This window comes from Phocoena sinus, chromosome 11 (assembly GCF_008692025.1).
Source record: "Phocoena sinus isolate mPhoSin1 chromosome 11, mPhoSin1.pri, whole genome shotgun sequence".
In the NCBI taxonomy this organism is placed as follows: domain Eukaryota; kingdom Metazoa; phylum Chordata; class Mammalia; order Artiodactyla; family Phocoenidae; genus Phocoena; species Phocoena sinus.
Genome location: NC_045773.1, coordinates 15,993,305 through 16,020,693, shown reverse-complemented (window position 1 = coordinate 16,020,693; position 27,389 = coordinate 15,993,305). Strand labels below are relative to the sequence as shown.

The window sequence follows — 27,389 nt, the reverse complement described above, 5'->3', positions numbered from 1 at the left end:
CCAGGACAGCTAGCTCTTTCTGCTACTACAGTCTATGGCTGGTGACCTTGGGGTCTGGTTTCTTAGCTCAGGCTTGATGATTTAGCCCCACCTCAGTAACTGCTGGTGTTACAGATCCACCCTGAAGATGGCTGTGACTGCCTCCGAGCTTCATCCTTAATGACCAACCTTCTTGTTCTCAGCTACAAGGCCACTCTGGCCACACTGTTCTTAACAGTGATTCTCTTTTGGTAGTTCCCCCAGCAAGATTTTTAATTCCTTATCTCACTATTATTAATTTGTGATCCATATCACATATTTCTAACATTTTGTTTATCTTTACATTGTTTCTAAACTCAAACCCAGTTTTTGTTAAAAAAAAAAAAAGGGAAATGAAAAAGACATACACACAGACAAAAGTTAGCTGAAGTTTACACAGCTTATATCCATTGAACAAGGTAACTTTTGCAATGCCTTTCAGGCTCTGTATGATCTATTCATCAATACTTTTACCTATAGGAATAGGATGCTACAGTTAACTTTGAAATAAAAGACTACTCTCCTGGACACATGTGACTATGTCCAGGAAAGAAGATGAATGACTTAAACTGAGCCAATCATATTCTTTTTCCAAAGGTGCCCTTATTTATCAATCAGAAGCAAAAGGAAGAACGGGTAGTTTCTCAGAGAAAAAAAATAGAGATCAAATAATTCCTGTTTTCCAGATACTTTTCTCTTCCTTGTTACCATCCTTCTCTGAGGCCTTGCTACATCCTCACCCTTGGAAAATACAAAACACTTTGATTCTTCATAATGAATTCCCATTATATCTCTATAAGCTAGCTCAAGTTGATTTCTAGAATATTTAAAGGGTTATGATGAACACATCTGTGGGGTTTATTTCTTTCATGGCCAAATTACCTCGCTGAAAATGAAATGGAAATTTTGGCCTTTATTTTGGATTCTATACAAGAACAATGGCTCTAAGAATTTAAGGAAGGATAATCTCCATTTGTAATTCAAAGGTGTGACAACGGTTCCAGCGGTGAGTAGAATCTTTCTGTGTTCTTCTTCTGAGTCTCCATATTGTCTGCTTTATATTACCATATTGAGTAATTCAACCAGTTACTGCAGGTACAGCAAAAGAGAAAATCTATTTCTGTTGGCTGATGTTTGAACATTTCCTACCTGTCCTTAATATGGGTATGCTGGTGAACATTTTGCTTTAACTACTGCTGGAATTTTTTTAAAAGCAAAACAGTATTATTATAATTTTTTTATTCTTAATGTAGTCTTAGTAATGATTTCCTGCTGTCTTGGATGGTGATACCTAATAGCTTTTCCTACCTACATCCGTTTCACTTTCTTCCAGTTGCTGCAACTCTATGTTCCTTTAGGGAACTGTTCCTCATTTCTTGCAGCCTTGGTGAGACTGATAATCCAGGTACTCTAGCTTAATCTGAGAAAGTCTATCAGCTCCTCTCCTTCTCTAGATCCTGATGTAGTTACTGGACTTTCTGAGCCCAGGTTGTGCTAGCTTTCCTTCAAAATTTGCTACTTTCCATTTATTTGTGTCATCTTCAATTTCTTTCATCCATGTCTTATAGTTTTCAGAGTACAGGTCTGTCACCTCCTTGGTTAAATTTATTCCTAGGTATTTTATTCTTTTTGATGCAATTTTAAGTGGAACTCTTTTCTTAATTTCTTTTTCTAATAGTTCATTAGTAGTATATAGAAAGACAACAGATTTCTATATATTGTATCCTAAAACTTTTCTGAATGCATTTATTAGTTCTAATAGGTTTTATGGGATTTTTGGGGTTTCCTATATACAGTACCATATCATCTGCACACAGTGACAGTTTTACTTTTTCTCTTCCAATTTGGATGCCTCTTCTTTTTTTCTTCTTTCTGATTGCTGTGACTGGGACTTCCAATACTATGTTGAATAAAAGTGGCGAGAGTGGACGTCCTTGTCTTGTTCCTGATCTTAGAGGAAAAGCTTTCAGTTTTTCACTATTGAGTATGATGTTAGCTGTGTGTTTGTCACATATGGCCTCTATTATGTTGAAGGATGTTCCCTCTATATCCACTTTGTTGAGATTTTTTGTATCATAAATGGATGTTGAAGTTTGCAGATGCTTTTTCTGCATCTATTGAGACGACTGTATGATTTATATCCTTAATTTTGTTATGTGGTATACTGCTTGATTTGCAGATATGGAACTATTCTTGCACTTCTGGAATAAATCCCACTTGATCATGGTGTATGATCCATTGAATGTATCGTTGAATTCAGTTTTCTAGTATTTTGTTGAAGATTTTTGTATCTAGGTTCATCAGGCATATTGGCCTGTAATGTTCTTTTTTGTAGTGTCTTTATCTGTTTTTTTCCATTTATTATTACTTTTTAACATCTTTATTGGAGTATAATTGCTTTACAATGGTGTGTTAGTTTCTGCTTTATAACAAAGTCAATCAGTTATACATATACACATGTTCCCATATCTCTTCCCTCTATCTGGTTTTAGCATCAGAGTAATGCTGGTCTGGTAAAATGAGTTTGAAAGCATTCGTTCCTCTTCACCCTTTTTGCAGCAGTTTGAGAAGGATACGTACCAACTCTCCCTTAAATATTTGGCAGAGCTCATCTGTGAAGTTGTCTGATTATGGACATTCTACTCCTGAGTTTGGTTAGCATCTTTATGAGTATTACTTTGAAGTCTTTATCTATTAAATTGTTTATCTTCATTTTGTTTAGTTCTTGTTCTGAGGTTTTGTCTTGTTCTTTTTTGATTGTCTTTTGTTTTGCTTTTTTCTTTTGGAAGGTGGTTTGTCTCATTTTGCCTAACTTTCTGCATTTGTTTCTATGTACTAGGTGTTATCCACTACCTCTGTCGGTCTGGAAACAGTGGGGCTCATGTAGAACCTGCTCTGTGAGGCCCAGTGGCGCAATACCCTCTGGTCTTTAGAGCCAGGTGCTCCAGGGGTATCTCCTGTGTGGACTGTGTGTGCCCTCCTGTTATGGTTTGGCTGCCATTGCTACATTTGTGCTGGTGGGCAGGGCTGGCCCCCGGCTTAGCTAGCTGTGTGGCTTGGCCTCAACTGCTGTGGATTCCTTGTTGGGCAAGTCTGGCACCCGGCCCAGCTGGCTGAGAGGGCCAGCTATGACTACTGCAGGCACGCTGATGTGTGGGACTGGCCCTTGGCCCAGCTGGCTGTGAGACTTGGCTGAAATTCTTAGGGGCACACTGGCATGCAGGACTGTCCCCGCAGGATGGGAGCTGCTGTGGAGGGGTGCCAGTGCTGGTAGAGACGGCCCACTGGGTGAGACAGGGCAGGAGCCATGTTGAAGGGGCAGGCCTGGATGGGCAACTTAGGCAGGTTGGGTCCTTGGGGGAACTCTGGGGTGGGGCACAGGATATTAGCTAAGTTGATGGAGAGTGACAGATATGCACAAAAATCATAATGGCACCTGCAAGCACTTCCATCTCAAGACAAAGCTCCATCAGATCCCTGCCTCTCTAGCACACACCCTAAAATTAGTCAAGGAATTTCCTTCTCATATAAACCAGGTGCTTTTCAAGATGCTGCCTCTGCACTGTGAGTATTAGCTAGTGAGTTTGTGCAAGAGTCAAGAGTGGTGTCTCAGTTTCCCACAATCTTCCAGGTCTCCCAGATGCAAGCCCTACTGGTTTTCCAAGCCAGACTTATGGTGGCTCATCTTCCTGGTGCAGGTCCCCTGGGCTGAAGAGCCAGACATGGGGCTTGGAGTCCTTGCCTCTTGGGGAGGGGGGACCTCCACGGTTGTGATACCCCTCCTGTTTATGGGTCACTTCACCAGGGGTGTGGGTTCTGGTTAGACCATGCCCGAGCTCATCCTCCCTGTCTTGACATGGACTTTGCTTTATATCCTTAGTTTCAGAAACTCTATTCTGCTAGTCTTCAGGTTGTTCTCAGAAATAGTTGTTGTGTATGTAGTTGTAGTTATCGTGTGTCCATGAGCAGAGGGAGGTAAGCTCAGAATCCTCCTACTCTACCATCTTGATCCAGACTCCACTTTTGTAATATTTTGAAGCAAATCTCAGACATATATATTTCCTTTGTAAATATTTCAGTATACATTTGTCAAAATTAATAAATGTTTCTCTTCTTTAGATATAACTGGAACAGCATTATCACATCTAAAAACAAAATGGAGTTTCATTTCTGGTAATGGTGGAATAGCTGATATCAGACCTGCCCTCTTGATGAAATAATTATAAGCTTTGGACAAAACACATTAGAAAAAAAAAAAAGAACAATTGTTTCTAGTCAGATGAATCTAGAGGGTATGCTCCATAGTGAGAGAGACCGTGACTCAGCAGCTTGCCTGGATATGGGAAGGCCAGGCTCTAGGGTCAGCAAAACACCTCATTTGAGGATTAGAATACGTAGGATCTGCACCCTGTCAAGTTCTCTGGTCAGGGGATGCCCAGAACTTGGTTCTGCAGGTGAGTGAAGCTGCTGGTTGGGATTACAACTTGGGCACTACAGAATAAGAAACAAACATGTAATAATGAGGAGGTGCTTGCTGTACTAAGCCATGAACTGAGGCACTGGAATTTGGGACACACAAAAATATCGTTATTAGCCAGATGAATTATTTCCTGTGTTTTTTCTTGTTTGCTGTACTAATTGATTGAAAAAGAGCTTTTTGCTGTATTTGGTTATTATGGCAGCCATTATGCTCTAATTGGACTACTGATCATCTTCCAGTTTATTTTTCCACCTTATCATGATGGTCTTTCTTTTCACCTAACAGCCCTAAGCCACAGATTTGACTTTCAAGCTGATGCATTTGCTAAAAACTTGGAGATGCTAAAGACGCATGCTGCTTTAACCAAACTAAACAAAGGTAACTTGGGATTCCCTGTTTTTGACTGGCTGTTTTCAATGTCACATTATTCTCATCCTCTAGTACCAGCGAGACTTCAAGCTTTGGAAAATTCAAAACAAGACTAGTTGTCCACAGTCTGTGACTGAAGACACTTCCGATCAGTTTTGTCCTGGTGGCATATTCTAGCTCTTCCTGTTTTTAATTTTTTCTTTAAGAAAAATTAATAAGTACAGAAAATCCAAGATTTAAATAAATTTAATATCTCATTTCAAAAATGATTTTAATAATCCATTTCTTAAAGAAAATGGATGAAATTTTTAGGCTTAATGTTTTAAAAGGCATAGTTTTTCTTGAAGTATAGTTGTTTTACAATGTAGTGTTACTTTCTACTGTACAGCAAAGTAATTCAGTTATACATATATATACTTTTTTAAAAAAGTTCTTTTCTATTATGGTTTATCACAGGTTACTGAATATAGTTTCCTGTGCTATACAGTAGGACCTTTTTATCCATTCTATATATAATAGCTTACATCTGTTAATCCCAAACTTCCACCCCATCCCTCTGCTATCTCCCTTCCCCCTTAGCAACCACAAGTTTGTTCTCTATGTCTGTGAGTCTGCTTCTGTTTCGTAGATAGGTTCCTTTGTGTCAAATTTTAGATTCCACATATAAGTGATATCACATGGTATTTGTCTTTCTCTTTCTGACTTACTTCACTTAGTATGATAATCTCTAAATCCATCCATGTTGCTGCAACTGGCATTATTTTGTTCTTTTTATGGCTGAGTAGTATTCCATTGTATATATGTACCACATCTTCTTTATTCATTTATCTGTCGATGGACATTTAGGTTGCTTCCATGTCTTGGCTACTGTGAGTAGTGCTGCAGTGAACATAGGGGAGCATATATCTTTTTGAATTACAGTTTTGTCTGGATATATGCCCAGGAGTGGGATTACTGGATCATATGGCAATTCTATTTTTAGTTTTTTGAGGAATCTCCATGCTGTTTTCCATAGTGGCTGCACCAACTCACATTCCCACCAACAGTGTAGGAGGGTTCCCTTTTCTCCACACCCTCTTCAGCACTTGTTATTTGTAGACTTTTTTTTTTTTTTCCTGCTGTACGGGCCTCTCACGGTTGTGGCCTATCCCATTGCGGAGCACAGGCTCCAGACGCACAGGCTCATCGGCCATGGCTCACGGGCCCAGCCGCTCCGCGGCATGTGGGATCTTCCCGGACCGGGGCACGAACCCTTGTCCCCTGCATCGGCAGGCGGACTCTCAACCACTGCGCCACCAGGGAAGCCCTTGTAGACTTTTTAATGATGGCCATTCTGACCATCGTGAGGTGGCACCTCATTGTAGTTTTGATTTGCATTTCTCCAGTAATTAGCAATGTTGAGCATCTTTTCATGTGCCTCTTGGTCATCTGTATTTCTTCTTTGGAGAAATGCCTATTTAAGTCTGTCCATTTTTCGACTGGGTTGTTTGATTTTTTTTGTTGTTGACTTGTATGAGCTGTTTGTATATTTTAGAAAATTAAGCCCTTATTGGTCATATTGTTTGCAAATATTTTCTCCCATTCTGTAGATTGTCTTTTCATTTTGTTTATGGTTTCCTTTGCTGTGCAAAGGCTTGTAAGTTTGATTAGGTCCCATTTTTTTTTCTATTGCCTTGGAGGACTGACCTAAGAAAACATTGGTACGATTTATATCAGAGAATGTTTTGCCTGTGATCTCTTTTAGGAGTTTTATGGTGTCAGGTCTTATGTTTAAGTTTTAAAGGAATAGTTTTATCTTTAATATCAAATTTATCATCAACTTGTAAAATTATTTGAGAAAATACAGAACTTGTTTTACTTACACACTTATATGGAATCAGGTCAGTTTGGGATCATATGTTTAAAAGAGGGAGCATCACCTCTAAGTCCTCTCTGTAAGACAGAAATAGTAGTCCCAAATCATTGTGCTCATACCTGAGTTGAGACTTGTTATTACTTTCATGCTTTTATGATTTAACCTGCAATCAGTGTTTTAAATGAAAAAGAAAAGTAACAATTGGTAAGGCTGATGTTATTTAAATGAAAGTAGCTAGAAATATGCTCTACTGTTACACCAAATTTCTGTTTGCTCTCTTGCTACAAACTGATCAGGAGTTTCTAATGATGCTTTGAAATTAGAAATTATGTGTAGAATGTTTTACATCATTGGGCTTTATTTTTGTTTCTAAGAAAATCCCAGTCTTTATTTTTCCTTCTACATACTGGGAATGATCCCATTATGGGTAAATTAGTATTTTTTAAAAATATTCAGCTTTCTCCTCATTCATAATCTTTTAGTCAATAAACAGTACATCTTTTCACTTAGCAGAAGTTGCCATATTGAACAGCTTTTACTGTTTTTAAAGTGGCAGAATGTGGATAGAAGAAGAAATGACATTTTAAGAGACACAGGGCAAAACACTGGTGGCTCTCCTATAATATTGCAGGAAAAAATATAGTCTTCTATCTCTTTCAAGGACAGAAGAGTTTCACTTTTTATTTATAATCTTATCAGTAAGTTGTAAGTACTGTTTAAGCAGGCCTGATTATGTTCTTGATAATTATAGTTTTTGATATGCAGATAATTTTTATTTTCAAATCAAATGTCATAAAAATTTTCTTTTCCAGTTTTCAAGGCTCCATATTTGACTGCTTTAAATTTCTGTCCACTTTCTGAATGAGAACTGACTTTGTCCCTAGAGCTCCCACCCATTGGTGATATCTGCCTTCTGGGGATTTATTCCAAAGTAAGATCAATGATGCATCCTTGGTATCTGCTCAGAAAGTCTGTGGCTCAGCAGATATTTGGGTGATGTCTTTACATGGAAATGTAATTAAAAATAAATATCTAATTTAGTGCCACATTATTTATTTTCCTAAGGCTAAAGAGGAACAGTCCTATGATTTTATCCAGCATCCTATATCTTTGAATTCATGCTGTGACAACTGCCTTTCCTTCCTTCTGTGACTTTAAAGACAAATTTCAGTTGTGCACAAGTGAAACATTAAAAATTGCCAATGCAAATTTAAAAAAAAGTTTGAAGGCATTAAAGGGGCACCAGAAGCAGAGAGAATAGAGAGAGAGAAATAGAACTCTTGAAATGAAATAAACGAGGTGAGATCCACACTTAACTGACTTTTCCCTGAGGGAATTCTCCAGTCTGTGTGAGCACCCCAGAGTTCAAGGTGAAAGATGCAGTCTTACTTGACTGAAGAGTTAGACATAACAATGTGAAACTGACAAAGAGATTAAAAATTGAGAGGAAAATGATAGAAAGTAGTTAGACACAGAACAGGAAGACCTAAATATGCATACAGACTCCTGTAAATTTTTCAGTTTGTTCCTAAAGTGTAACTGTATAGAGCAAGACTTCAAGGGACCCAGCAGACAGCAACAAATAGAATCCTTAAAATGTGAGCAAAGATTTCATCAGCTTCAACACTGGAGAATAAGAGTTTTGTGTTGGAGTCCTGTCAAGTTGGGGTGGTTAGATAAAAACCTTGCTTTCTGTGTAAAACTTAGAAGGGGCATACTTTAGGAATGAAGTCTCCAGTAAGGGCCATGCCCAAGGACCAAGGGCAAAAGCAAAAGAGTCCTGCCCTAACAAAACCTAGTAAAAACTTTCACAGAATTAAAGTTATCTGTAAACAATATAAATGTGTGCTAGGAAAATTCTGAGATACCTAACAATATCTAGCATTTCTACAAAACATTATATTCAATTTTCAATATAACAATACTATAAAAAATTACTATACACATGAAAATATCAGGAAGTGCCATCACATTCAAGAGAATAAAGAGTCAATGGAAGCAGATCCAAAGGTGACTCAGATATACACAGGTTTTATAACTTATTAGTATGTTAAATAATTTACAAGAAAACATGGACATAATGGGTGAAGGCATTTTCTCAGGAAAGGAATAAAAAGTGTAAAAATGAAGCAATCAGAAATCCCAGAACTAAAAAATACAACATCTGTAGAAAACATCATTAGGTGGGATTATAAGCAGATTGGACATAGTTTAATAAAAGCATTGAACTTGAAGAAAAGTTAATGGAAAATTTGTGGGTTCTTTAATCTTTGTATTTGTAATTTGCAACTCTGAAACTCTAACTCATGTTTAATTTAAAATCCAAAGCAAATATACACATACAAAAATTAAAGTTTGAGAGTTTAAAATGTTAAATATACATAAAACTTAAGTTTTTAAATTCGAAGGAATTTCCGCTATTTCTCCATTTCTTTTGATGTGTTCATGACTGCTTCAGTCACAAAGGCTTAAACTCTACTAGACATGGCTCTCTTGACAAATTCATCTAGTGAATCATTAAGTCAGTCTCATGGCAAAAAATTTCTGTTCATTCTTTCAGTTTCTTTTTTTTTTTCTGCTGAAATTACCTTCCTCCCTAAAAATAAATATGCCCCTTGTCAAAATATGAATATAAATTGATAGGTGAATGAATGGGATTATTCAGTACTTAAAAAATGAACAGTTTTCCCATGGCATTGAGTAAATTAATAAAAAGGAAGATCCTTTTCTTCTGCTCAGGGAACGCAGAGCTCCTTCAAGGTTTATGTGAGAGACCTTACTTATTACTTATCCACAACTCCCCCTTTCTTGCTGGCTATCGGAAGCACAGTTGTTTTTTCATTTTGTTTTGTTTTGTTTTTTTGAAGAACAGTAATATGTCCATTATCAGGGAGTAAATCATGTCTGTTCTAAGTGAACCCCTGTCTCCATCTTTCCTATTTGCCATGTACAAATTTTCCAGTGTCACTTATAGCCGTGTGAACATTTTCTGGCCCATAAGATGTAAGGAGATATCTTTTTTTTTGGGGGGGGGTCTTCAATTAAAGCTTTTATTTCCTGATAAGAAGACATAGACTCAGGAGGAGAAAACCCTCCCCTCTCTTTCTAATTTTAAATATAACTGTGACATCTGGAGCTTGCAGCTATGAGGCAATAAACCTAAAACAAACAAACTAAGGCAATGAAACGTACAAAACCAAAAGAGCCAATGTGTCAAAAAGAATGGGCAAATGGAAAGAGTCTAAGTCACTGATGATTACATTAAAATTTGAACTAGTCTTTAACTTCCTATCTCTGGACTTCCTATTAAGTGAAATAATTATAGCTGTGATTTTAGCAACAGTTAGTTGGATTTTTGTTATTTGCTGCCCCCAAACTCTTGATGAATAAAGATTACCTCCATGAAATAATTTAATACCAACGCAAGAAAGCATGTGATTGTTACCAAAAGTCATGATGGATTATTGTAAAATGGAAAGACAAATTTGATAAATGTGTACTTTTGAGTCAGAAAAACTATCATGGAATGTTTGCCTGTAATGACCGTGAGTTGTGCTGATTCTTAAAGTTTTCCCATCTCAAAGAAAATGAATAGTACGTGAAAGTAAACTCAAAACTTTTCCCACGTTCTATTTTTATGAAGGTTGAACTTACTGGATAATGAAGTTCTGTTTATGAAAATTACCTCTGCTATCATTATCCCTAGTAAATGTGTAATATGAGGTAATAGTGTATTTATGCTTTTCTCACAAAGTTTCTGGATTGGAAAAAGATCTTCTGAGCACAATACCTTTCCAGTTGTTCAATTCCTTTTACACATTACTGATAAATGTTTGCCAGGTCTGTTCCTAAGTTCCACTGGTAATGAGGAACTGGAATCAGTACACTTTATCTTCTAGCAGTACTGGACTTATGACAACTCTCTCCTTCTGTGGACTAGAAATATGTATTCTGTAGTTTCTTCCCATTGGTGTGAATTAGTATTGGAAATGTATAAAGATAGCTATTATTTCCTCTCTGACACTTTTTCAGTTTACTCATCCCCAGTTCTGAAGAGCAGTTTTATAGTAAAGTTTTATAAACCTTAGTCATTTGTGGGCTACCTTCATGTTTTTTTCCATATCAACTAAACTATCATTTATTCAATAACTTATTAATGTGACTCCTCGTTTTACTTAAATAATTCTACCTCCCCCCAGGCAGTAATAGACATTAAATCACTAGTTTGATTCCTCAGTTATATTTTTCTAATAGGCATTATAATAAATAAATATTAAAATAAAAATATTCATGTTTAGCCTAAGTAATATGTGTAACACATATTGAGAAATACTGCATTAAATATATTCCTATAAAGATTTTGTGTGTCCTAAAACCTTTCTACTTTCTCTGCTGACTATGTTAAAGCCTCTTTTTCATTCTTCGTCTCCCTCCCTCCCTCCCTCCCTCCCTTCCTTCCTTGTGACAAAACAAATTAAACTTATTTACCATGAAGCTACAAAGTATGAGTTTGAATCTTTCAACTTGAAGAGAGCTCTCATTTCATGACTACAAACATGTAGGTTATTTTTTCTCTTAGCTACCATAGAAATATTCAGGTACCCTATACTTGTTGAAGCATGCATTCTTTAGGACTAAGTAAACATAGTTTTTTATTAAAAATTAAGAAGAAAAGTGAGATAATTTTTATCCATGTTATTTAAATTGATATAGGAATACCTCAGTTGGAAGGATAGCTGTTTTAATAGAAGTTCATCCTATTTTTAATAAATATAATAAGGTAGACATGGTTGTAATTATTTTCTAGGAAACAGTTATGGCTATATCAAGGAAATTAAATAAATCTTAATATAACATTTTCCAACATTTTTAAGAATCAAATCCTACATTTTAAAATAAGAAAATACAGTGTAGATTATAGCCATTTTCATGTGTGAGATGGTTCCTTATTTCTTTTTCTCTAATCAAGCTTTTAGTCACTTCACATTGTCTGGCCAATTTTAGGTTTATGCCCATCAATGCTTGGCAGCCTCCAGCATGGCATAGTCTTGTTTTATGAAGACCCTAGACAACCATTCAAACAGATTGTGTGATTCCAGAGAGGGCTGAAGGTGAGGTTTAAAAATGTCAGTAACTCAGATTTATTACACTTCAAGATGGAGGAGGAATAAGATGTGGAGATCACCTTCCTCCCCACAAACACATCAACAATACATCTACATGTGGAACAACTCCCAGAACACCTACTGAACACTGGCAGAAGACATCAGACTTCCCAAAAGGCAAGAAACTCCCAATGTACCTGGCTGTGTGGCTGAAGGGTCTTGGTGTTCCATCAGGGTGTCAGGCCAGAGCTTCCGAGTTGGGAGAGCCGAGTTCAGGACACTGCACCACCAGAAACCTCCCGGACCCATGTAATATCATGTGGCGAGAGCGCTCCCAGAGATCTCCATCTTAATGCTAAGACTGAGCTCCACTCAACGAACAGCAAGCTCCACTGCTGGACACCCCATGCCAAACAACTAGCAAGGCAGGAGCACAACCCTACCCATTAGCAGAGAGGCTGCCTAAAATCATACTAAGCTTACAGACACCCCAAGACACACCACTGGATGCAGTTCTGCTCACAAGAAAGACAAGATCCAGCCTCATCCATCAGAGCACAGGCACCAGTCCCCTTGGCTATGAAACCTACACAACCCACTGACCCAACCTTACCCACTGGGGCCAGACACCAAGAAAAATGGGAAATACGAACCTGCAGCCTGTGAAAAGAAGACCCCAAACACAGTAAGTTAAGCAAAATGAGAAGACAGAGAAATACGGAGCTGATGAAGGAGCAAAGTAAAAAACCACCAGACCAAACAAATGAAGAGGAAATATGCAGTCTACCTGAAAAAGAATTCATAGATATGATAGTAAAGATGATCCAAAATCTTGGAAATAGAACGGAGAAAATACAACAAATGTTTAACAAGGACCTAGAAGACCTAAGAGCAAACAATGATGAAAAACACAATAAATGAAATTAAAAATTCTCTACAAGGAATCAATAGCAGAACAACTGAGGGAGAAGAATGGATAAGTGACCTGGATGATGAAATAGTGGAAATAACTACCACAGAGCAGAATAAAGAAAAAAGAATGAAAAGAATTGAGGACAGACTCAGAGACCTCTGGGACAACAATAAATGCACCAACATTCAAATTATAGAGGTCCCAGAAGAAGAAGAAAATAAGAGAGGGACTGAGAAAATATTTGAAGAGATTATAGTTGAAAACTTCCCTAATGTGGGAAAGGAAATAGTCAATCAATGCCAGGAAGCGCATTCCAAGGAGAAACATGCCAAGACACATATTAATCAAACTATCAAAAATTAAATACAAAGAAAAAACATTAAAAGCAGCAACAGAAAAGCAACAAATAAGAACAAAGGGAATCCCCATAAGGTAGACAGCTGATCTTTCAGCAGAAACTCTGCAAGCCAGAAGGCAGTGGCAGGGCATATTTAAAGTGATGAAAGGGAAAAAACTACAATCAAGATTACCCAGCAAAGATCTCATTCAAACCAACGGAGCAATTAAAACCTTTACAGACAGGCAAAAGCTAAGAGAATTCAGCACCACCAAACCAGCTTTATAACAAATGCTAAAGGAACTTCTCTAGGAAGGAAACACAAGAGAAGGAAAAGACCTACAAAAACAAACTCAAAACAATTAAGAAAATGGTAATAGGAACATACATATCGATAACTACCTTAAATGTAAATGGATTAAATGCTCCAACCAAAAGACATAGACTGGCTGAATGGATAAAAAAACAGGACCCATATATATGCTGTCTACAAGAGACCCACTTCAGACCTAGGGACACATACAGACTGAAAGTGAGGGGATGGAAAAAGATATTCCATGGAAATGGAAATCAAAAGAAAGCTGGAGTAGCAATTCTCATATCAGACAAAATAGACTTTAAAATAAAGACTATTACATGAGACAAAGCAGGACACTACATAAAGATCAAAGGATCAATCCAAGAAGAAGATATAACAATTGTAAATATTTATGCACCCAACATAGGAGTATCTCAGTACATATGGCAAATGCTAACAGCCACAAAAGGAGAAATCGACAGTAACACAATAAACGTAGGGGACTTTAACACCCCACTTTCACTAATGGACAGATCATCCAAAATGAAAATAAATAAGGGAACAGAAGCTTAAAATGACACATTAAACAAGATGGACTTAATTGATATTTATAGGACATTCTATCCAAAAATAACAGAATACAGTTTCTTCTCAAGTGCTCATGAACATTCTCCAGGATATTCTCCAGGATAGATCATATCTTGGGTCACAAATCTAGCCTTGGTAAATTTAAGAAAATTGAAATCATATCAAGTATCTTTTCTGACCACAACCCTATGAGACTAGATATCAATTACAGGAAAAAAAACTGTAAAAAATACAAACACATGGAGGCTAAACAATATGCTACTAAATAACCAAGAGATCACTGACCACATCAAAGAGGAAGTCAAAAAATACCTAGAAACAAATGACAATGAAAACACAATGACCCCAAACCTATGGGATGCAGCAAAAGCAATACTAAGAGGGAAGTTTATAGCAATACAATCCTTCCTCAAGAAACAAGAAAAATCTCAAATAAATAACCTAACCTTACAGCTAGAGCAATTAGAGAAAGAAGAACAAAAAAACCCCACAGTTAGCAGAAGGAAAGGAATCATAAACACCAGGTCAGAAATAAATGAAAAAAAATGAAGGAAATGATAGCAAAGATTGATAAAACTAAAATCTGGTTCTTTGAGAAGATAAACAAAATTGATAAACCATTAGCCAGACTCATCAAGAAAAAAAGGGAGGAGACTCAAATCAACAGAATTAGAAATGGAAAAGGAGAAATAACAACTGACACTGCAGAAATACAAAGGATCATGAGCTATTACTACAAGCAACTATATGCCAATAAAATGGACAACGTGGAAGAAATGGACAAATTATTAGAAAAGCACAACCTTCCAAGACTGAACCAGGAAGAAATAGAAAATATAAACAGACCAATCACAAGTACTGAAATTGAAACTCTGATTAAAAATCTTCCAACAAACAAAAGCCCAGGACCAGATGGTTTCACAGGCAAATTCTATCCAACACTTAGAGAAGAGCTAACACCTATCCATCTCAAATTCTTCAAAAATACAGCAGAGAGAGGAACACTCCCAAACTCATTCTATGAGGCCACCATCACCCTGATACAAAAACCAGACAAAGATGTCACAAAGATAAAAAACTACAGGCCAATATCACTGATGAACATAGATGCAAAAATCCTCAACAAAATACTGGCAAACAGAATTGAACAGCACATTAAAAAGATCATATACCATGATCAAGTGGGGTTTATCCCAGGAATGCAAGGATGCTTCAATATACACAAATTAATCAACGTGATAAATCATATTAACAAACTGAAGGAGAAAAACCATATGATCATCTCAATTGATGCAGCAAAGCTATCGACAAAATTCAACACCCATTTATGATAAAAACCCTCCAGAAAGTGGGCATAGAGGGAACTTACTTCAACATAATAAAGGCTATATATGACAAAACCACAGCCTACATCATTCTCAATGGTGAGAAAGAGAAACCATTTCCACTAACATCAGAAACGAGACAAGGTTGCCCACTCTCATCACTCTTATTCAACATAGTTTTGGAAGTTTTAGCCACAGCAATTAGAGAAGAAAAATAAATAAAAGGAGTCCAAATATGAAAAGAAGAAGTAAAGCTGCCACTGTTTGCAGATGACATGATACTATACATAGAGAATCCTAAAGACACTACCAGAAAACTACTAGAGCTAATCAATGAATTTGGTAAAGTAGCAGGATACAAAATTAATGCACAGAAATCTTTTGCATTCCTATAATGCTGAAAAATCTGAAAGAGAAATTAAGGAAACACTCCCATTTACCATTGTAACAAAAAAAATAAAATACCTAGGAATAAACCTACCCAAGGGGACAAAAGACCTATATGCAGAAAACTATAAGATACTGATAAAAGAAATTAAAGATGATACAAACAGATGGAAAGTTATACTATGTTCTTGGATTGGAAGAATCAACATTGTGAAAATGACTCTATTACCCAAACAACCTACAATCCCTATCAAACTACCAATGGCATTTTCTACAGAAGAAAACAAAATATTTCACAATTTGTATGGAAACACAAAAGACCCCGAACAGCCAAAGCAATCTTGAGAAAGAAAAACAGAGCTGGCGGAATCAGGCTCCCTGACTTCAGACTATACTACAAAGCTACAGCAATCAAGAAAGTATGGTACTGGCACAAAAACAGAAGTATAGATCATTGGAACAGGATAGAAAGCCCAGAGATAAACCCATGCACATATGGTCACCTTATCTTTGAAAAAGGATGCAAAAATATGCAATGGAGAAAAGACACCCTCTTCAAAGTGGTGCTGGGAAAACTGAACAGCTACATGTAAAAGAATGAAATTAGAACATTCCCTAACACCATACACAAAAATAAACTCAAAATGGATTAAAGACCTAAACGTATGGCCAGACACTATCAAACTCTTAGAGGAAAACATTAAGAACATGTAGAACACTCTTTGGCATAAATCACAGCATGATCCTTTTTTTTTTTTTTTTTTGCAGTACGCGGGCCTCTCACTGCTGTGGCCTCTCCCGTTGCGGAGCACAGGCTCCGGATGCGCAGGCCCAGCGGCCACGGCTCACGGGCCCAGCCACTCTGCGGCATGTGGGATCTTCCCAGACCTGGGCACGAACCTGTGTCCCCTGCATCGGCAGGCGGACTCTCAACCACTGCGCCACCAGGGAAGCCCAGCATGATCCTTTTTGACCCACCTCCTAGAGAAATGGAAGTGAAAACAATAATAAACAAATGTGACCTAATGAAACTTAAAAGCTTTTGCACAGCAAAGGAAACCATAAGTAAGACGAAAAGACAACCCTCAAAATAGGAGAAAATATTTGCAAACAAAGCAGCTGACAAAGGATTAATCTCCAAAATATACAAGCAGCTCATGCAGCTCAATATCAAAAAAACAAACAGTCCAATCCAAAAATGGGCAGAAGACCTAAATAGACATTTTTCCAAAGAAGATAGATTGCCAACAAACACATGAAAGGATGCTCAACATCACTAATCATTAGAGAAATGCAAATCAAAACTACAATAAGGTATCACCTCACACTGGTCAGAATGGCTGTTATCAAAAAATCTACAAACAATAAGTGCTGGAGAGAGTGTGGAGAAAAGGGAACCCTCTTGCACTGTTAGTGGGAATGTAAATTGATACAGCTACTATGGAGAACAGTATGGAGGTTCCTTATAAAACTAAAATTAGGGCTTCCCTGGTGGCACAGTGGTTGAGAGTCCGCCTGCTGATGCAGGGGACACGGGTTCATATCCTGGTCTGGGAAGATCCCACATGCCGCTGAGCGGCTCAGCCCGTAAGCCATGGCCACTGAGCCTGCGCATCCGGAGCCTGTGCTCTGCAATGGGAGAGGCCATAACAGTGAGAGGCCCGCATACCACAAAAAAACCCCAAAAAACAAAACAAAAAAAGAACTAAGAATAGAACTACCATACGACCCAGCAATCCCACTGCTGGGCATACACCCTGAGAAAACCATAATTCAAAAAGAGTCATGTACCACAATGTTCATTGCAGCACTATTTACAATAGCCAGGACATGGAAGCAACCTAAGTGTCCACTGACAGATGAATGGATAAAGAAGATGTGGCACATATATACAATGGAATATTACTTGGCCATAAAAAGAAACAAAATTGAGTTATTTGTAGTGAAGTGGATGGACCTAGAGTCTGTCATACAGAGTGAAGTAAGTCAGAAAGAGAAAAACAAATACTGTATGCTAACACATATATATGGAATGTACAAGAAGAAAATGGTTCTGAAGAACCCAGGGGCAGGACTTGAATAAAGATGCAGACATAGAGAACAGATTTGAGGACACAGGGAGGGAGAAGGGTAAGCTGTATGAAGTGAGAGAGTAGCATTGAGATATATACACTACCTAATGTAAAATAGATAGCTAGTGGGAAGTAGCTGCATAGCACAGGGAGATCAGCTCGGTGCTTTGTCACCACTTAGAGGGGTGGGATAGGGAAGGTGGGAGGGAGACACAAGAGAGAGGGGATATGGGGATAAATGTATACGTATAGCTGATTCACTCTGTTATACAGCAGAAACTAACATGACATTGTAAAACAATTATACTCCAATAAAGATGTTAAAAAAGATGTTAGTAACTCACACATGAACCTCTCTAAATCAACTCTCATTTCATTTGCAGAAAGACAGTTTTGAAACTTGATTTCTAAGGATTTAACAATAAGTAAGCTCACTGCTCTCAGGATCACATGAGATAGACTAGGGACATGCTCACATTAATATATCTTAAAGTAATGTTTTTCAAACAAATATCACTGTATATTTTTAATGTCACATAAATGAGAAAAAAATCCTCTGATGTGAATTAATATACATGAATGCAAAGAAAGTCAACAGAAATTTACAGAGATTGATAAACTGGAATAAAGTAATGAAAACTTTTAAAAAATAGCTTTATATGAAAATTATAATATGTTCTTAAAATGAAGAGAAAGAAACTCACATAATTAAAAAGTGAACTGGTTTGGCTGCAGATATTTCAATCAGAAGGACACATTTTAGTAGATAAAATTATGTTAGATCCTCATGTATACTCATCTTGCAGGTGTGACTATTTGGATATATAATATATTGAGATGAAAATATTCAACATATGTAGTTAAGATACATGGATTAGCCTCAAATTCAATTCCTTTCATCTAGACTTGTTGTGGGAGATAAATAAGTGATAACTATTCAAATGCTTGAGTAATGAGAATTCAAGTCAACTGTTTCTTTTGATACTACTTATTCTCCAAAAGCCCAATCGGGTCATGAAATTTCTAAACAAACCAAACAAAAAAAATTTATACATTGCTTACATGAGGGAAATCTCTGGACCTTTTGAAGATGTCAGTAATGTGCTTCATCGTGAGAAGCAGAATTCTTCAAATTGCACAATGTTTTTTATGGTTGTTATTTAAACATAAGCTTTTGGCTTAGGTTGACTCATGGGACAATCCCACCTCATCCTAATGGGTTTTATTTAAAGCAACACAGAGATTTTTTGGTTGAATCTTGCTGCTTTTTGTTGTTGTTGAATCTTGTTTTCATAGGTCTAGATCTCCCATTAAATCAGTTTCACAGTAGCTTCTTTGTACTGCTGAGAAATCATATATAAATTTTCCTCTCTGTTTTTATTTTTCTCTTCTATTTAAGTGAAGGATTTGTGAACCTTATTAAAATAGGATTTATCCATTCACTTCTGCTTTATTCAACTACCTGTGCTACTTTATGATATGGAAGTTGCTTAGTTGCTTTTATACTTTGGGTGCAAGTATCATATTTAAGATCATATAAAGATGTGGTAGGCCATTTGCTTGGTGTTCCATGGAATGAAATCTTTAAGAAACCAGAGATAAACACAATTGTTATCAGTTTAAGTTCTCTGCCAAGAAACAGAAAAAAGATTCTTGAATAAGAAAAAAATACTCTGAGCGGGTGATATCATGGTCTGTGATCCATATTTGTGCTGAATTAGATGTTGCTGATGGTCTAAATCAAACAATTTTTCAACAGATTTGAAATCTAATTTTTTTAATCATAAAGATTTGTTTACATTGATTTCTCTATATTCTTCTATTCAGTCATCCCAATGGTAATGATCTATATTTGGGAATCAAAGTTAAAAGTCAAAACATAAGCCAAGAAAAGAAAACAGGAGTAGGGAAATTTGCCTGTTACCTCATTAACTGATTATCTAACCATCCAAAGTTAAGGTTTAAATATTATTAAAATGGGATTAATTTTCCACTCTTCTAAAACCACCTTCTTATCACAATCTATACTTAAATTGTGTTAATTTATATGTTGACCTCTGTAGAGGTGGTTGCCTGTCTGTTATAAAATAGGTTTCATAAGGACAGATACTTTGTCTGTTGTGGACTCTACTATACCACTGGGATTTAGCACAGTACCTGGCACCTGGCAAATGTTTGTTACAGTTGAGTGCACAAATGGCTTAGGATAATGGTGCCATAAACCAGGCACTATCCGTGTTTGCAGACCATAACCCAAAGTCTTAGGTTGGACAGGCATTTAAAGCTCACCAGTCCAATTCCCAATGAAGAATTCTACACGTTGTGTAATTAAAATATTGTCATATGGATTTTGCTCTTTGGAGCAACAGAAATGAAGACACTACTGTAACTGCTTGAGACAACTATCATTGCTTCTGCTGTCTCCTATTGTTTTCTCTCTGACTAAAGCACTAGAATTTCATTCTGCTCACTCTCTTTTGAGTTCTCTGGTGTGATCCTCTAGTGTTTCAATGCTTGACTGTGAGAGAAAAGAGTCCTTGCTTTTAGATACACTACGTTGCTGGATTCAGTTAATACAGGTGACTGATTACGAAGTACACTAGGTGATTAAGTCTGGCTGGAACCAGAAATGGAAAATCTTAAGAAAAACCTTTATCAGGGTTCCACAGTGGAGAAACACCAACTCTGAATGGCTTTACAATGTTACAAGTGTAGATAATAGAAACTAAAAACGTTATTAAAAGGAGTATAGAAGTTTTCCATTTCTATCAAGACATCTAAATTTCTGATTTCTTTGGCTCTCTGATTAGGAAAAAAGTACATCTTTACATATTTATATATAAAAGATACAAATAACAGTTTGACTATAAAGTTTCCAAAGTTATTTATAATTTAAAAAAAGCACTTGATAATGCAAATGCCCCTCTTATTGGTTTACTTTAAGAATGAGGAAGAAGTGAATGATTAGAGAAGAATTCATTTTGAAAAGTCATCTACTTAAGATGACTCTGGAGGAGTAAACATAAGCTTCTTTAAAATAAGCATGACTATGAGACAACAAATAACAACAAACTAAAGTCTGAACACATTCACACTGAGAAAGAATTCTAGCCCCTGACGTGCAGCTAGAACCTGGTGTTGCTACAGGCTGATCTGATGCTCGCAGTCATGCCGCGGAGTTCCCCTGTTGAACATAAACTGACTTAGAGAACCTCAACATCAGACGCGGCAACCCCATGAGCACGATGGATCAAGACAAAAATAAGACCAGTGTGTAATCACGCTTGAACACGGACTAAACATGAACATTGTCTAAACCATGAAACACCAAACACTTCATTCTCCCATATGGTATGCGTGACTGTTGCTCTAGAGCTGAAGGATTTAGTCTTCCCTTCTTCTAGATAAGATTTATTAATACATCCATTCATAGAATTACCCCACCTCCTGAGAATATCCAGTCCAGACCAGAGCCCCACATCCTTAAACTCCCCCCCAGATCACTTAACATGATCCCAAATTCTTTAACAAGAATATAGTGTTTTCTAACACTCTCTTACTGAGTCATCCCATGGTTCCCATGGCAAGTGTTGTCTCTCACTGTTGTGGATAATAAACCTAACTTGTTCACCTACAGCTGTTAACACTGGGGGGCTTTGGCTGGAGAGCACTAGCAGCAGATAGGTGCCTTGGACACTTTTGGTACGATGGTGCTTGTGGTAAAGGTAGGAGTGAATAACCCTCTTACAGTTTTAACTGACACCATCTTCCTAGCTAACACTGGGAGGTGTTTGAGCCATTTGCACTGCCCAAGTGCTCTACACTTAAAGCATATCTAACGCATGTAAAGACAGATTTCTACAATAGTTAAAGCAGATTGTGTGTTACCTCCAAGGATTACTAGTTGTGCAGTTCACTCTTAACGGAGAGTCCTTTTAAATAACAAATTCTCCTAGTGCTTTTTTTTTTTTTTTTTTTTTTGCAGTACGCGGGCCTCTCACTGTTGTGGCCTCTCCCATTGCAGAGCACAGGCTCCGGACGCGCAGGCTCAACGGCCATGGCTCACGGGCCCAGCCACTCTGCGACATGTGGGATCTTCCCGGACCGGGGCACGAACCCGTGTCCTCTGAATCAGCAGGCAGACTCTCAACCACTGCGCCACCAGGGAAGCCCTCTCCTAGTGCTTTTGAAGTGTGATTGATTATCAGAAATTTGATTTAAGAGAAACTTTTCATGAACACATTGAAAGCAGAATACAGCTGTAAGGGGAAATATTAGAACTTGTTGGTCTAGACAGTAATTCGATTTGCATTCATTTTTTAGTATCTAGATGCACTATTCTAAACTTAATTAAAGCCAACAGGGAAAAAATTCACTTGAAGAAAGGATGCTTCTTAAGGGCCCATGTGAAATATGAAAACACTTCTGATTTTTTAGACGAACATTTTATCACCTGAGGTAAAGAGAAAAATGCACTTTTTCTGTATTTCCCAGAGAATAAGTTGGCATAAAACATTTTTAGTAATTCAGTTTTTAAAGATAAACAATTCCAATTCTTTCCTATGTATCTTAGTTCTTTTTCAATGTTATGTAACAATAAGACACTCTTCACAGCAGATGCCTTGTATGAATGAAACTGGCTTTAAAAAATTCTATTAGATCTTGCTTTACAAGGATTTTATTGGAAATATGTATATATTTTTAATATTGCTGAAAATGCTTCATTGCTATAAAATGGTTTCCTTTCAAATTGTTGCCATTGTTTCTGACAGAAGCTCACCAGCCAGAAAGAGCCACATTTCTGCTCTTTTCTGCTATAATATACCTGATGAAGAAGTGAATTCTCATGGAATCTATGCAAAACTTGGTCACTGGATTTCATTCATCGTATGGATGGCGAAATACAATGTTTTAAAATTTTAATCGCAATTTCTACCTGCCTTTACTGTCACAAAAATAACCATACAGTTCATCTGAGTGAGCCTTTAAAATGTAAGAATAGAAATGGCAAGGTGAACCTCTTAAGTTTCATTTCTATTTAAGGTCAATATTGTGTTCTGAGGAGGTGGCTGAAGGTAGTGGTGACTTGAAGAATACCTAGGATGGCAAAGGTGCATGGAAGTAGCTGGTACATGGTGCACAAATGCCTTGGGGGGAAGCATAACTTGGTTCACGTATGCAATCGTTTGTGCCTTGAACTTCCTCTACCTTTATGTTCCCATTTTTTTCAGATAACTTTATTTATTTAAAAGTGATTTAAACTAATGATTTAAATAAAGTAATTTAACCAGTGATTTAAACTAGTCATGCTAGAACATCTGGAGATTATCATTACCAGTTTTTTATTTCATCTTGATACTTTTAATCTTAGTTTTGAAGAACATAGATTTTTAAAAAATTAATTAATTTATTTAATTTTGACTGCATTGGGTCTTCGTTGCTACACGTGGGCTTTCTCTAGTTGCGGCGAGCAGGGGCTACTCTTCACTGTGGTGTATGGGCTTCTCGTTGCAGTGGCTTCTCTTGTTGCGGCGCACAGGCTCTAGGCATGTGGGCTTCAGTAGTTGTGGCACTCAGGCTCAGCAGTTGTGCCTTGCGGGCTCTAGAGTGCAGGCTCAGTAGTGGCGCATGGGCTTAGTTGCTCCACGGCATGTGGGATCTCCCGGACCAGGGCTCGAACCTGTGTCCCCTGCATTGGCAGGCAGATTCTTAACCACTGCGCCACCAGAGAAGTCCTAGAACATGGATTCTTAAACTGCTGTTTGAAGATGAAGTCTTCAAATCAACTAGTCCAATGGTTACAACATCATTTTAGAGACAGAACCCATTATTCTGTTAAAGCTCATTTGACATCCCCAAATGTAAAATACATAACATCAGAACTTACGCATTATTTATATGTATTGAAGTAGGAGAAAGAGACATAAAGCTCTTCCTGCTCCAATATCCTGTTTATTCCCTCTCTCCTTCCCTAGCTGGGTAGTCACTGAGGCATTCTATGAAATTCCATGATCTTCAGAACGTGGGTAGGAAACTTCAGAGGATAAAGGTCTTCATTGTATCAGGGAAGTGATTCAGTTCTTTCAAGAAGAATTGAGTTTTTTGAGAGGCAACAGCCATTGAATGATAAAGATTGAACCCGAATACAAACACCTTCATTCCAAGCCTGGTTGTTTTCGATAAATCTTATTACACATTAGTGTAATTCTTTAATCATTAGGTCATTTTTAGAAAAATAAGGTGCATGTCAGAAGAAATTGAAAAGTATTTCCATCTGAGTAGAAAAGAGAATTATGAGGATAATGATTTATACTCTTGTTCTTAAAATCTTCTATTATATTTCTTCTTGAAATTATAACTACAATTACTTTGAAACCAACATACAATCAGTTGCCTATATCATAGAATCTCCTTGTTGAGCAGACTTTGATATGGGACCATAAGAACAAGTTAAGATCTCATAAAATAAAATTTTTGCTTCATGTCTCACTCTAGCTACTACTAACATATTTAGTAAAGAAAATAATAAATTGGTGTCTTTGCACAGCTAGCTGCTTCTCATCCTTCAGGGACCAAGTTAAATTTCATTTCCTCAGAGAGGCCCTTCTGCAGGTTCTGCTTGTCATTTTCTACAATGACATTTGTTTACTTCCTATAAATGAAATAATCCAGATTTATCCTTTTTTTTTTTAAAGGGCTTCAAATGCTTGGCTTTTTAAAAAAATTAATTAATTAATTATATTTATTTTTGGCTGTGTTGGGTCTTCATTTCTGTGCGAGGGCTTTCTCTAGTTGTGGCAAGCAGGGGCTACTCTTCATCGTGGTGCACGGGCCTCTCACTGTCGTGGCCTCTCTTGTTGCGGAGCACAGGCTCCAGACGCGCAGGCTCAGTAGTTGTCATTCACGGGCCTAGTTGCTCTGTGGCATGTGGGATCTTCCCAGACCAGGGCTCGAACCTGTGTCCCTGCATTAGCGGGCAGATTCTCAACCACTGTGCCACCAGGGGAGCCCCAGATTTATCCTTTTTGTATGTGCTTCCTTAGTATTTATCTTTCTGTACATCTGTACTGTAAACTCCATCATACCAGAGTTCATGTCTTTTGTTCTTGGTCATTTTTGTATCGTTAGCAACTAGTATATTTCCTGTCACATGGCAGGTCCTCAATACATAATTATTGAACAATAAATGAATATATTATATAGATGGCTAACTCATGTGTGTAAATTGATCATGTATAACACATTCTAAGATGCACATCACATATATTTATGTACATGCATTCCCAAACTGATACTCAATTTTGAAAATTAGAGTTGTACATGTTCCTACACTTGTTAGTGGCAATTTTTGGATGATATCTTGATGTGCATTTGTGGTGCTTATATTCACTTACAGAGTTCAGTGAACAAACTTCATGAGGAAATATTCAGCCATATGCTGCTTCAGAATTGCAGTAAGAGTGTGACTAATCTCTGCAGCTCTTTCTTTCAATAACTCTGAATTTCCAAATGGTTCAGTTACTTTCATTTTAGGTTTCATTTTTGGCTTTCTCTCCAATTACCGCAAAATTACAAGGAAAGATTGGACATAAATAGCATGTTTTCTATCCCTTGGGTACTTATAACTTTGAAAATAATAATGTACAAAAATTACTGGATTATGTTTAATAAACAGCTCAGAGTGTTCTAATCAATCAAGTAATCAATTTAGCATCTCTTTATTGAGACCCCATATGGGCAGCACTGTGATACAGACACATAAATATATAAACAAAGGTCCTTTCCTTTAGAGAATATAGTATCTATTAACGATAAATATCATCCTACAAACCAATTCATTAATTGCTTAAGCCAACTAGCACTAATTATGTGTATAATCGAGGTAACTGAAAAAATGAATGATCACTGTGTGCTGGAATAATGATGAAAGATTTAATGGAAGTTAGATTTAATCTTAACTTTGAGGGATGGGAAGTATTTGGAGAGGTCCTGGCCTTTTGGCTTTTTCAGGACCTGGTAAGGGTGGGTAGGAGCAATGCACAAAAGTTCAAGCTTCCAAGGTTAACGCAGACAAAGAGGGTTGGTTGAATATGGTAGACCCAGCATTCTGAGAAGGAGAGAGAAATGAATAGGTGTTTTTAGGATAAGAAAAGTTTATGGAAGACCTAAAATGTGAAACGGTCTCATGTAGTACGTAATAGGGAAGCATCTTTTATCCCTAAGTAATTCAGTGATGGGATGCAAAATGTATTTTTAGAAAAATTAATGTGGCAGTGATACGCAGAATTTAAAATAAAAAATGGAGTTAGGGAGAGGAAAATAAAAATATATGCTTAACTATTTTCTCAATACGTTCTAGTTTTTTAAAAACACTCTTTAGTCATCCAAGACATAATTTCTGACTAGAACAATATACGAATCACTCACAGCTTAAATATGACAAGGTGTGTACTAAACAAATCCCAAATTGCAGATGTATAATTTAGAGATATTTTTGTTTATGAAGATGTATCCATTTAAGTACTTCTTACCTACAGTTATATTGAAACAAAACACTCATAGACATCTCTGTGACAGCTCTATGTAGATGAAATGTTTTCATTAGGTTTATAATAATAACCTAAACTCAGAACAAATTCATAGAGTGTGTTTAATGGTAGGAGATGAAATGAGAAGAAATTCATAACAATATCTCAGTAGCATTCAAATTGAACAGTAGATAGCAAGTGGGTGATTACCATTGATCTACTTCATATGCACGTACAACAGGTATTATCTTTAAACACCTCCAAAATTATGTTTCTTGCTGAAATCCACAATCAATAGCTTTAAAAATACTGAAGATTTGATGCCAGGGACGGAAAGCTGCTGGCAGCATCTGGGGCGTGTTGGGAGGAGAATGAGCATTTCCAAAGGTGACAAAAAACAGTTCAGTCAATTTGTTCTTGGATTTAATTCCAGGATTTAAATGTAATTTTTTTTTTTTTTTTAAAAAAGCTACATTAGATTTAGCGACATCAACAGCTAGGATGATTTTATTCCCAGGATTAACCAGTTACCTATCTATCCAGCTGAGCAAACCAGAAACCCAGGACTCATTCTGGATGTGTTTTTTATTTGCACAGCCCGCATCCATTCCCTTATCAAGTGCTGTTGGTTTTACATATACCACTGTAATCAGTCAGCTTCTCATCGTCTCCACTGCCTCACCTTTGTCTGAAATAGGATCATGTCTTCTGTGATTATGTACCCTGCATTCATGCTGGCCCTTGTCTGGTCTGTTCACGACATAGCAGCCAGCATGATCTTTTCCATACCTCTCCCCATTCCCACATTTAAATATTTCCATGACTTCTTATTCTCAGGAAACAATCCAAATCCTTAACAGTGGCTAAAGGCCAAGTGTGTTATTATCACTGCCTGTCTCTGCAGACTCCCTGCTCACTACCCCCTCCCCTAGTCTTGTCCTAAGAGCCGTTCTCTTCCTCCACATGGGTTCTGTGCACATACTGTTTCTTATGTTCGGAAGGCCCTTCTGCCTCCTCTTTTCCTGCTTGACTATTATCCGTTCCTTGAAAATTAGCTTCAACATACTTCCTGAGGGAAGACTTCTGTGAACTCCTAGTTTAGAACAAATGATAT

At 37.1% G+C, this 27,389-nt stretch overlaps 1 pseudogene; it reads right to left on the bottom strand.

The window, feature by feature from the left end:
- Positions 1-27,096, bottom strand: part of LOC116761782 — a 37,775-nt pseudogene extending 10,679 nt beyond the window's left edge.
- Between the last annotated feature and the right edge of the window lie 293 nt (positions 27,097-27,389).